The following is a 10,667-nucleotide window of genomic DNA, read 5'->3' on the forward strand; positions in this document are numbered from 1 at the left end:
TTCCGGAGAAGATAGATTTTGAAGATTCGGATAAAGAGAGTGAGCAGAAAGAACCAGTAATCATGGGTGATCGTATAGTTCCAGCAGCAGATCCAGCTCTTATGGACTTTTCTCGGCCTAAAATTGATGACATTCAGTCAAGCATCCTTCATCCGTCTATTCAGGCTAATACTTTTGAAATCAAGCCGGGCACTATTTAGATGGTGCAAAATTCTGTTTCTTTCGGAGGTGCTGCGACTGAAGACCCCAACATGCATATCAGAAATTTTGTCGAGATCTGTAGTACTTTCAAATATAATGGTGTGACTGATGAGGCTATCAAGCTGAGGCTTTTCCCATTCTCTCTGAGGGATAAAGCTAAGGACTGGTTACATTTTGAACCAGCTGGGTCCATCACTACTTGGCAATATCTTGCGCAAAAGTTTCTGGTGAAGTTATATCCAATGGCGAAGACTGCAGCTATGAGGAGTGCTCTTACTCAGTTTGCGCAGAAACCAACAGAATCTATGTGCGAATCTTGGGAGCACTATAAGGAGATGTTGAGAAAGTGTCTGCATCATGATATGCTTGACTGGATGGTGATTACTGGTTTCTATAATGGTTTGGGGGCCCAATCTCGGCCCATGCTCGATGCAGCAGCTGGAGGCGCCTTGTGGGCCAAAAGCTATACTGAGGCTTATAATCTTATTGAAACTATGGCTGCAAATGAGTATCAAAACCCAACTCAAAGGATGATGTCTGGGAAGGTAGTAGGTATTCTGGAAGTCGATGCAGCTACAGCTATTGCAGCGTAGCTCCAAGCGCTGTCTTTGAAGGTCGATTCTTTAGCCGACTATGGAGTCAATCAGATAGCTATGGTCTGTGAGCTTTGTGCAGGTTCTCATGCTACGGATCAGTGTTCTCTTGTTAATGAATATGTTCAGTATGTGAACAATTATCAGCGACCGCAGCAGCCTGTACCAGCTACTTATCATCCTAACAACAGAAATCATCCCAATTTCAGCTGGAGCAATAATAAGAATGCTATTCAACAATCATATCAGCAAGGCGTAAGTAAACAATTTAATCCATCTGGATTCCAGAAACCACAGCATTACGCTCAAAGGCAATCATATCCTCAACAAGGAGGTGCTGCTCTACTACCGTCAATATAATACCTCGGCGTAGGTCGAACCGCTGACATCCACCGCAGGATAAACCACCGCTAGTGCTGATTTTGAGGAGCTCAAGCTGTTGTGCAAAATTCAGGCTGTTTCTATCAAGACCTTGGAAAATCAAATCGGTCAATTAGCCAATATTGTACTCAATCATCAACCTGGCACATTTCCCAGCGATACTGAAGTGCCAGGCAGGAAGGAAGCTAAGGAACAAGTAAATGCTGTTACCTTAAGGCCTGGAAAAGTTGCTGATGCTGAAAAAGTAAAAGATGGAGAAGCTGAAGTTGTGAATGAAGAAGAGAAGCAAAAGGAGAAAGCGGTGGAACCAAGGAAGACTACTGTTGAATACACTCTGCCTGGGAGAAACAGTTCTATCATCCACCACCTTTCCCTAAGAAATTGCAACAAAAAAAATTGGATAAGCAGTTCGGTAAGTTTCTGGAGGTGTTCAAGAAACTTCACATCAATATACCTTTCGCTGAGGCTCTGGATCAAATTCCTAGTTATGCAAAATTTATGAAGAGTATTCTTTCAAGGAAGGTGAAACTGGATGACCTTGAGACCGTTGCTCTAACGGAAGAGTGTAGTGTTGTGCTACAACAAAAATTACCTCCAAAGCTTAAAGATCCAGGTAGCTTCACAATTCCTTGCACCATTGGCAAGTTGTCTTTCGACAAGTGCCTGTGCGATTTGGGAACAAGCATCAATCTGATGCCATTGTCTATCTTCAAAAATTTGAATTTGCCTGATCCAAAGCCCACCCACATGTCTCTACAATTGGCTGATCGTTCTATTACATACCCACGAGGCATCGTGGAAGACGTGTTAGTAAAGGTGGATAAGCTCTTCTTCCCTGCAGACTTTGTCATTTTGGATTTTGAGGAAGATAAGAATATTCCCATAATCTTGGGAAGACCTTTCTTGGCTACAGGCCGTACCTTGATAGATGTACAGAAAGGTGAACTTACTATGAGGGTGCAGGATCAGGATGTGACATTCAATATATTCAAGGCAATGAAATTCCCTATAGAAGACGAGGAGTGCTTAAAGATGGATTTGATTGATTTTGCGGTAACTTCAGAACTTGATCATATGCTAATGTCTGATGCCTTAGAGGAAGCCTTAGTGGGGGAATTTGACAGTGACGATGAGGATGGCAATGAGCAACTACAATATCTAAATGCTTCTCCTTGGAGGCGAAAGCTAGACATGCCATTTGAATCTCTTGGTACTATTGATCTCAAGAATACTGAGGGAAAGCTCAAACCATCTATTGAGGAAGCACCTACTTTGGAGCTTAAACCATTGCCTGAACACTTGAGGTATGTTTTTTTAGGTGATGCATCTACTTTGCCTGTTATTATTTGTTAGGAATGTATGTGCATTAGTTTGATGATATGTTTAACAAAATACTTAAGTAGAAATTTAGTGTCTGTAGCCTCAACAGATAAGACCACTTTGGCTATCCGTTGATGGTGTAGCTTTACTTAGAAATAAGTCTAGTGTTGTAGCATATTTCAGTCTCTGTATTTAAAATGTAATTCTTGGAAGTTGAGAAAAACTATGAGTCATGTTGACTACTAGATGATATGCAGATAGGAAGGCCAATTGTAAATACTTCATGCCTTGTAATTTTGTATAAGTGAAGTGGTATCAACGGATGACTTAAAGACCTTCAACGGATGAGAAGCTAAGCTTCAACGGATGTCTCTAAAGCTTCAACGGATAAAGTCATCAACGGATAACATCCTTCAACGGATGAGTGCATCAACGGATGAAAGCTTCAACGGATAACATCCTTCAACGGATGAGTGCATCAACGGATGAAAGCTTCAACGGATGTTCTGATGATTAGCCGTTGATAAGGGGTAGTTGTACCTACAAACAGAGGCACATGGGTTGATAGAGACAACTGAGATGTGGTAGCCGAATTTCAGGAACAACAGAAAAAGCAGCCGTTCTTCTCTTGTACAAAGATGCAATAGTCAATAAAGTACTGGAGTGAACAGGAAAAGAAGCAAGTGAAGATCTTATTTTATTACTGTATTTTATATTGTTCTTCACTTGTACACTTGGTAATATATAAACCAAGTAGAAGCTAGTAATTAGATAAGAGATTTTCCAGAGCTGTTTAGAAAAATATTGAGAGAAAATTCATCTAGTTTGTACTAGGATGCAGCTGTGATCAACATTGTTTAATCACAGATTTTCAAAAATACCATCTCTGGTGGAACAACAAATCCACCAGAAAAGTTTTTAAGGTCTGTTGTGTTCTTTACATTTGTGCTTGAATATATATCTGTCTGTATTAGCTTAAAGCAATTCACACACTTGTTCTTCTTGAACACACAACTTTCATAAACTGCTCAAAACTTGAAAAAGTTTTGAGATTCACATTCAACCCCCCTTCTGTAAATCTCATTGTTAGTCCACTAGGAATAACAATTGGTATCAGAGCAGGCTCTTGACATACAAAGAGTTTAAAGATCTTGGAATCTAACAAAGATGAGTAAGAAGGATATTGGAGTAAAGATCCCAGTTCTTGACAAAGACAGTTATCACCATTGGAAGGTGAAAATGCACCTTCATCTACTCTCCCAAGATGAAGGTTATGTAAACTGCATTGAGAATGGTCCTCACATTCCCCACAAAGTAGCAACAGTTGCTACAGCCACAGTTGCTGTTGGTCAATCCATTCCAAAACCTAGAGCAGAATGGACAATGGAAGACACAGAAGAAGTCCACAAGGATAAGAAGGCTATGAACATTTTGTTTAATGGTCTTAACATGGATATGTTTGATAATGTGATAAATTGCACAACTGCCAAAGAGGTTTGGGACACAGTTCAACTACTGTGTGAAGGTACAGAACAAGTGAAAGAAAACAAAATGCAGCTTCTCATTCAACAGTATGAATACTTTCATTTTGAAGAAAATGAATCTTTAAATGAAACATTCAATAGGTTCCAAAAGCTGTTGAATGGACTGAAGCTGTATGGAATAGTGTACCAGGTGAAGGATTCAAATCTTAAATTTTTAAGATCCTTGCCAAAGGAATGGAAACCCATGACTGTCTCCTTAAGAAACTCTCAAGATTATAAGGACTTCACTCTTGAAAGATTGTATGGAATCTTGAAGACTTATGAACTAGAGCTGGAACAGGATGAGGTATTGGAGAAGGGGAGAAAGAAAGGAAGTTCAGTTGCATTGGTAGCTGAAGATGAGAGGAAATGCAGACAAGAAACTGCGAGATCTACATCAAACTTCAAAGATGGTATAAGAAATCAGGAATCAAGCAAGGGGAAAGAGCAAGTTGCTGAAAATGAAGACAACTCCAGCCAAGATGACTCAGATGGTATTGATGAGCATCTTGCATTTCTGTCCAGAAGATTTGCAAAGATGAAATTCAAGAAAAACACTAGAGCCACTAAACCTCACAAAAACACTGTGGACAAATCCAAGTTCAAGTGTTTCAATTGTGGTATAAGTGGACACTTTGCAGGTGAGTGCAGAAAGCCAACTTCTGAAAAGAAGAAATTTGAACAAGTAGATTACAAAAAGAAATATTTTGATCTACTCAAGCAAAAGGAGAGGGCTTTCATTACTCAAGAAAGGGACTGGGCAGCTAATGGAGATGAAGAGGATGAAGATGTGGAGTATGTCAACCTTGCTCTCATGGCTGATTCTGAAGAAAATGAAGTTAGTTCATCAAGCAATCAGGTAATCACTACTGACTTAACACAGCTTACTAAAGAAGAGTGCAATGATGCTTTTAATGACATGTCTACCGAATTGTATCATTTGCGTGTGTCTCTTAAATCTCTTGCTAAAGAAAATAGTAGGATTAGAGAGAACAATCTGTTTTTAAGTAATAGAAATGCTTTGTTAGAAGATAAGATGATTGACCTAGAGAAAACAAAGTTGCATTGTATATCTGTTGAAAATGAACTAGCTGAATCTGTTAAGAAAGTAGAAATACTTTCCAATCAATTAGAGAAAGAGCAAGAGGTGATTAAAGCCTGGAAGACATCTAGGGATGTAAGTGCTCAAATTGCTAAGGTCCAAGGAATTGAATCATTCTGTGAAACTGCCTGGAATAAAAATAAAAAGAAACTGGAATTAATTGATGGGCTGTCAACGGATGTGGAATCAACGGATGATGAAAGTTATCCGTTGAAGGAAGAAAAGGAGCATCCATTGAAGGTTCCTCAATCAAAACAGGCAGATGTTTCTAAAAGAGAGAATCTAAAGAAACTCAACAAAAAGTTTGGTTCAACTTCAAAGAACTTTGTCAAAGAAGAAGCAAGCACATCCAAAGATGTCAGTAAGGTGAATGTAGGGCACATGACCTTAGAACAGTTAAATAATAGGCTCAAGATGGTTGAGGATAAAAAGGAATCTAAAAGAAAATCCAACAGAAATGGGAAGGTAGGAGTTAATAAACACAACAATTACACACCTGATAGGTATGCTCCTAGAAAAAGCTGTGTGCATTGTAGTAGTGTTAATCATCTATCTGCTAGTTGTAAATCCATTAAGAAGACTCCCATAACTGTACCCTCTTCTATGCCTAATATGTCTGCATCACCTCTGCATGCTATGCCTGTTATGTCTCAACAAAATCCTTATGCACATTTTGTAAACATGCCATATTTTAACAATCCTTATCTTGCTGCATTTAGTATGCCTCAAATGCCATACAATATGCCCATATGGAATAACATGTTTGCACAATCAATGCCTAATAATTTTACAAATGTGCTAAATGATTCTGTGACTAACCCTACACCTCAACCAACTACATCTAAGACCAAGGTTGACTCAAACTTACCTAAGTCTAAAGATGCAGGAGGAATGAAGTCTAGGAGAAAGGCTAACAAGAATGGACCCAAGGAAACTTGGGTACCAAAATCAAATTGATTGATTTTATGGTGTGCAGGGAAATGGAAGAAATCTATGGTACTTGGACAGTGGTTGTTCAAGACACATGACAGGAGATTTCTCCCTGCTCACAGAGTTCAAGGAGAGAGCTGGCCCTAGCATAACCTTTGGAGATGACAGCAAAGGGTTTACTATGGGATATGGCTTGATTTCAACAAGGAATGTCATCATTAATGAAGTTGCATTAGTTGATGGTCTCAAGCACAATTTACTGAGCATCAGTCAACTATGTGATAGAGGGAATACAGTTTCCTTCAATTCTGAAGCCTGTGTTGTCACTAGTAAGAAAGACAACAAAGTGGTTCTAACTGGAGTTAGAAAAGGAAATGTGTACATAGCTGACTTCAACTCTACAGATGTAGAATCCATTACTTGTCTCTTCAGCAAAGCAAGCACGGTTGAAAGTTGGCTATGGCACAAGAAGCTATCTCACTTGAATTTCAAGACAATGAATGATCTAGTCAAAAAGGACTTAGTTAGAGGAATCCCTCTAGTTGAATTCTCAAGGGATGGTTTGTGTGATGCTTGTCAGAAAGGCAAACAAAGGAAAGCATCATTCAAAAAGAAGCTTGAAACAACAATTGATGAACCATTACAGCTGCTACATATGGATTTGTTTGGACCAGTCAATGTATTGTCTATTGCAAGAAAAAGATATTGCTTAGTGATTGTAGATGATTTCTCAAAGTTCTCATGGGTCTATTTTCTTGGATCAAAGGATGAAGCAAGTGAAATCATTATCAATCACATCAGGCAAGTCAACAATCATCCTGACTTGAAGGTTAGAAATATCAGGAGTGACAATGGAACTGAATTCAAGAATTTGACATTAAGGCTGTTCTGTGAAGAAAATGGAATCATGCATGAGTTCTCAGCTCCAAGAACACCTCAGCAAAATGGGGTTGTTGAAAGAAAGAACAGATCTTTAATTGAAGCTGCCAGAACAATGCTTGAAGAATCAAAGTTACCAACATATTTCTGGGCTGAAGCTGTTAATTGTGCCTGCTTCACTCAGAATATTTCTTTGATCAATCAAGCTAAAGGCATGACTCCTTATCAGTTGTTCAAGAGAAGAAAACCAACTCTAAACTTTCTTCATGTCTTTGGATGTAAATGCTTTATACTGAGGAATCAATCTGACCATAAAGGGAAGTTTGATGCAAAGGCTGATGAAGGGATATTTGTTGGTTACTCAGCTGGAAAATCTTATAGGGTCTACAATCTAAGAACCAACATTGTTATGGAATCTGTGCATGTTGTGTTTGATGATAAAAAGATTGATGGACTAACAGATGAGGGACATAATGAGAGACTCAAATTTGACAACATTGAGATATATTGTGATGATAGTGAAGAGGAGACTGATGGAGATGACACTTCAAAAGGGATTCAAAACATGCCCTTAGATAATGCACAAAATACTGCATCCGTTGATAGAGGCAATGCAGTATCCGTTGAAAGACATAGTGCATCATCCGTTGAAGTACAAAATGAAGCATCCGTTGATCATAGTTCATCAACGGATAATCGATTTACATCATCAGTTGATAAAACTCCAAGTTCCCTGCAAAGGACCAACAACTCAGGGGGAGTTTCAACTAGTCAACACTCTGTCTCACATCATGACAATACTGAGGCCACCTCATCTAGAGCACATCTTCCACCACAAAGGAAATGGACCAAGAATCATCCCTTTGAACTGATCATTGGTGATGCATCATCTAAAGTGCAAACAAGAAAAGCCACTCAAGATGAATGTCTGTATAGTAGTTTTCTGTCTCAGGAGGAACCTAAGAAAGTGGAAGAAGCTCTATTGGATCCAGATTGGATATTAGCTATGCAGGAAGAGCTGAACCAATTTGAGAGAAATCAAGTATGGAAGCTGGTACCCAAACCAAAGAACAAGAGTCCTATTGACACAAAGTGGGTATTCAGAAACAAGATGGATGAAAATGGCATTATCATAAGGAATAAAGCCAGACTGGTTGCTAAAGGCTATTCTCAGCAAGAGGGAATAGATTTTGATGAAACATATGCTCCTGTTGCAAGACTTGAAGCCATCAGAATATTTCTAGCCCATGCAGCCCATGCCAATTTCAAAGTCTATCAAATGGATGTCAAGAGTGCATTTCTAAATGGGAAATTAGAGGAAGAAGTCTATGTAAGTCAACCTCCAGGATTTGAAGATCCAAATTTTCCAGACTATGTGTATTATCTGTTGAAAGCACTCTATGGACTGAAGCAAGCACCTAGAGCCTGGTATGAAACCTTATCAAAATTTCTTTTGGAGAATCACTTCACTAGAGGTACTGTTGATAAAACTCTCTTCTTTAGGGATGTTAATGGCTCTAGTATACTTGTTCAAATTTATGTAGATGACATAATATTTGGCTCTATAGATGATAAACTTTGCAAAAAGTTTGCTAAGCTAATGCAAAGTAATTATGAAATGAGCCTAATGGGAGAACTAACCTATTTTCTTGGTTTACAAGTTAAACAAGTTAGTGATGGAATTTTCATTAGTCAAACTAAATATATTTATGATCTTTTAAAGAAGTTTGACTTAATGGAATGTTCATCTGCAAAAACTCCCATGGCCACTGCCACCAAACTTGAATTAAATAAGACTGAAAGGTCTGTGGATATTACAAGTTATAGAGGCATGGTTGGTTCACTTTTATATTTAACTGCTAGCAGACCAGATATAATGTTTGCTACATGTCTATGTGCTAGATTCCAAGCTGATCCTAGGGAGTCTCACTTAATTGCTATCAAAAGGATTTTCAGATATCTCAAGGGTACACCAAATTTAGGTATTTGGTATCCTAGAGAATCTGGCTTTGATCTAATTGGTTATTCAGATGCAGACTATGCAGGTTGCAAAATAGATAGGAAAAGTACAACCGGCTCCTGCCAATTCCTGGGAAACAAGCTTGTATCATGGTTTAGCAAAAAGCAAAATTCAGTCTCTACTTCTACAGCTGAGGCTGAATACATTGCTGCTGGAAGTTGCTGTTCTCAAGTGTTATGGATGAGGAACCAACTCCTTGACTATGGACTTCATGTTGATAGAATTCCTATCTTTTGTGACAACACAAGTGCCATAGCCATAACAGAGAATCCTGTGCAGCACTCAAGGACCAAGCACATTGATATCAAGTACCACTTCATTAGGGAGCATGTCATGAATGGTACAGTGGAACTACATTTTGTTCCAAGTGAACAACAAATTGCTGACATATTTACCAAGCCACTTGATGAATCAACATTCACAAGATTGGTAAGTGAGCTAGGTATGCTTAATTACTCTTAAAATTCATGTCTTTATTGCAATTTGATTTGAAGCCTGAAATATATTAGTTGCTAAGAACAAATTTGACTTTTAACATAGTTTATTCCATCAACGGATGTTCCCTATCCGTTGAAAGTCAAAATTGCTCTATCAACGGATAGTCATTATCCGTTGAAAGACAAATACATTTCTGGAATTTTTATCCGTCAACGGATAAAACTAAAGTACCTTTCAACGGATGACAATTTGCCTTATCCGTTGAAATGTCACATCAATCGATTCAGGTGTTTAACAGCCGTTGATTCTATTCTCTTAACCGTTGATACTCATACATACGTCTGTATGTATTGGTTTTAAAGGTAGTTTTTTAGAATACTTACAGTTTATTCTTAAACGGCTGAAATTCACTAACGCATATTTATTGATAAATCTTTCTTTTATATTTTTGTTTATTAATTTGAGAAAGCATATAAGTCCTTCTGATTGTTCATTTTTACTTTACGCTTTCTTGAAATTTCAAGCATTTACCATTTTCTCTCTGCAAAAAAAAAACTTCAAGTTATTCTCTGCAATTTCTACTCACAAAAATGGCACCAGTCGTGAAGATTATGTCTCAATCTGGGTTCATCTATGAAAAGAACAATTTCATAGCTTTGGTAGAAAAGAATGAAGCCCACTCAGACTATCACAAAATGATGAACTTCATCAAAAACTGTAAACTTAGCTATGCAATGCTGGAAGCCCCAACAATTTTCTGTGAAGTAGTTGAGGAGATTTGGACAACTGCTGAGTTCAACTCCATGGATATGACTATCTCCTTCACTCTCAAAGGTAAAACTCACTGTATTAACTGTGATGATTTACAAGCATGTTTTAAATTGCCTGAGAACAATGCCATGACACCACACACTGATAGTGATGTATCCAGCATGTTAGATTCCATAGGTTATTCTCTTAACTCTGCTAATTTAGGGAGTATTAGAAGAAAAGGCCTTAGGAAAGAATGGAGTTTCCTTGGGGATGCCTTTATAAAGGTTTTCTCTGGGAAAATTAGTAATTTTGATGCCATAACTTCATCTCTGGTTAATATGCTCTATATGCTTGTTTCTGATAGGTATTTTAACTTTAGCAACTGTGTGATGCTAGAATTAGGTACTAGATTGGGTAACAAAGCTAATAGACCTAATAACATCTATTATGCTAGATTCTTTATGTTATTGGCTAACCATGTTGCTGAAGGTTTAGTCGTAATCAATGAGAATAATAGACTCAAGTGC

The sequence above is a fragment of the Apium graveolens genome, chromosome 10 (assembly GCF_009905375.1).
Source record: "Apium graveolens cultivar Ventura chromosome 10, ASM990537v1, whole genome shotgun sequence".
NCBI classification, from domain to species: Eukaryota; Viridiplantae; Streptophyta; class Magnoliopsida; order Apiales; family Apiaceae; genus Apium; species Apium graveolens.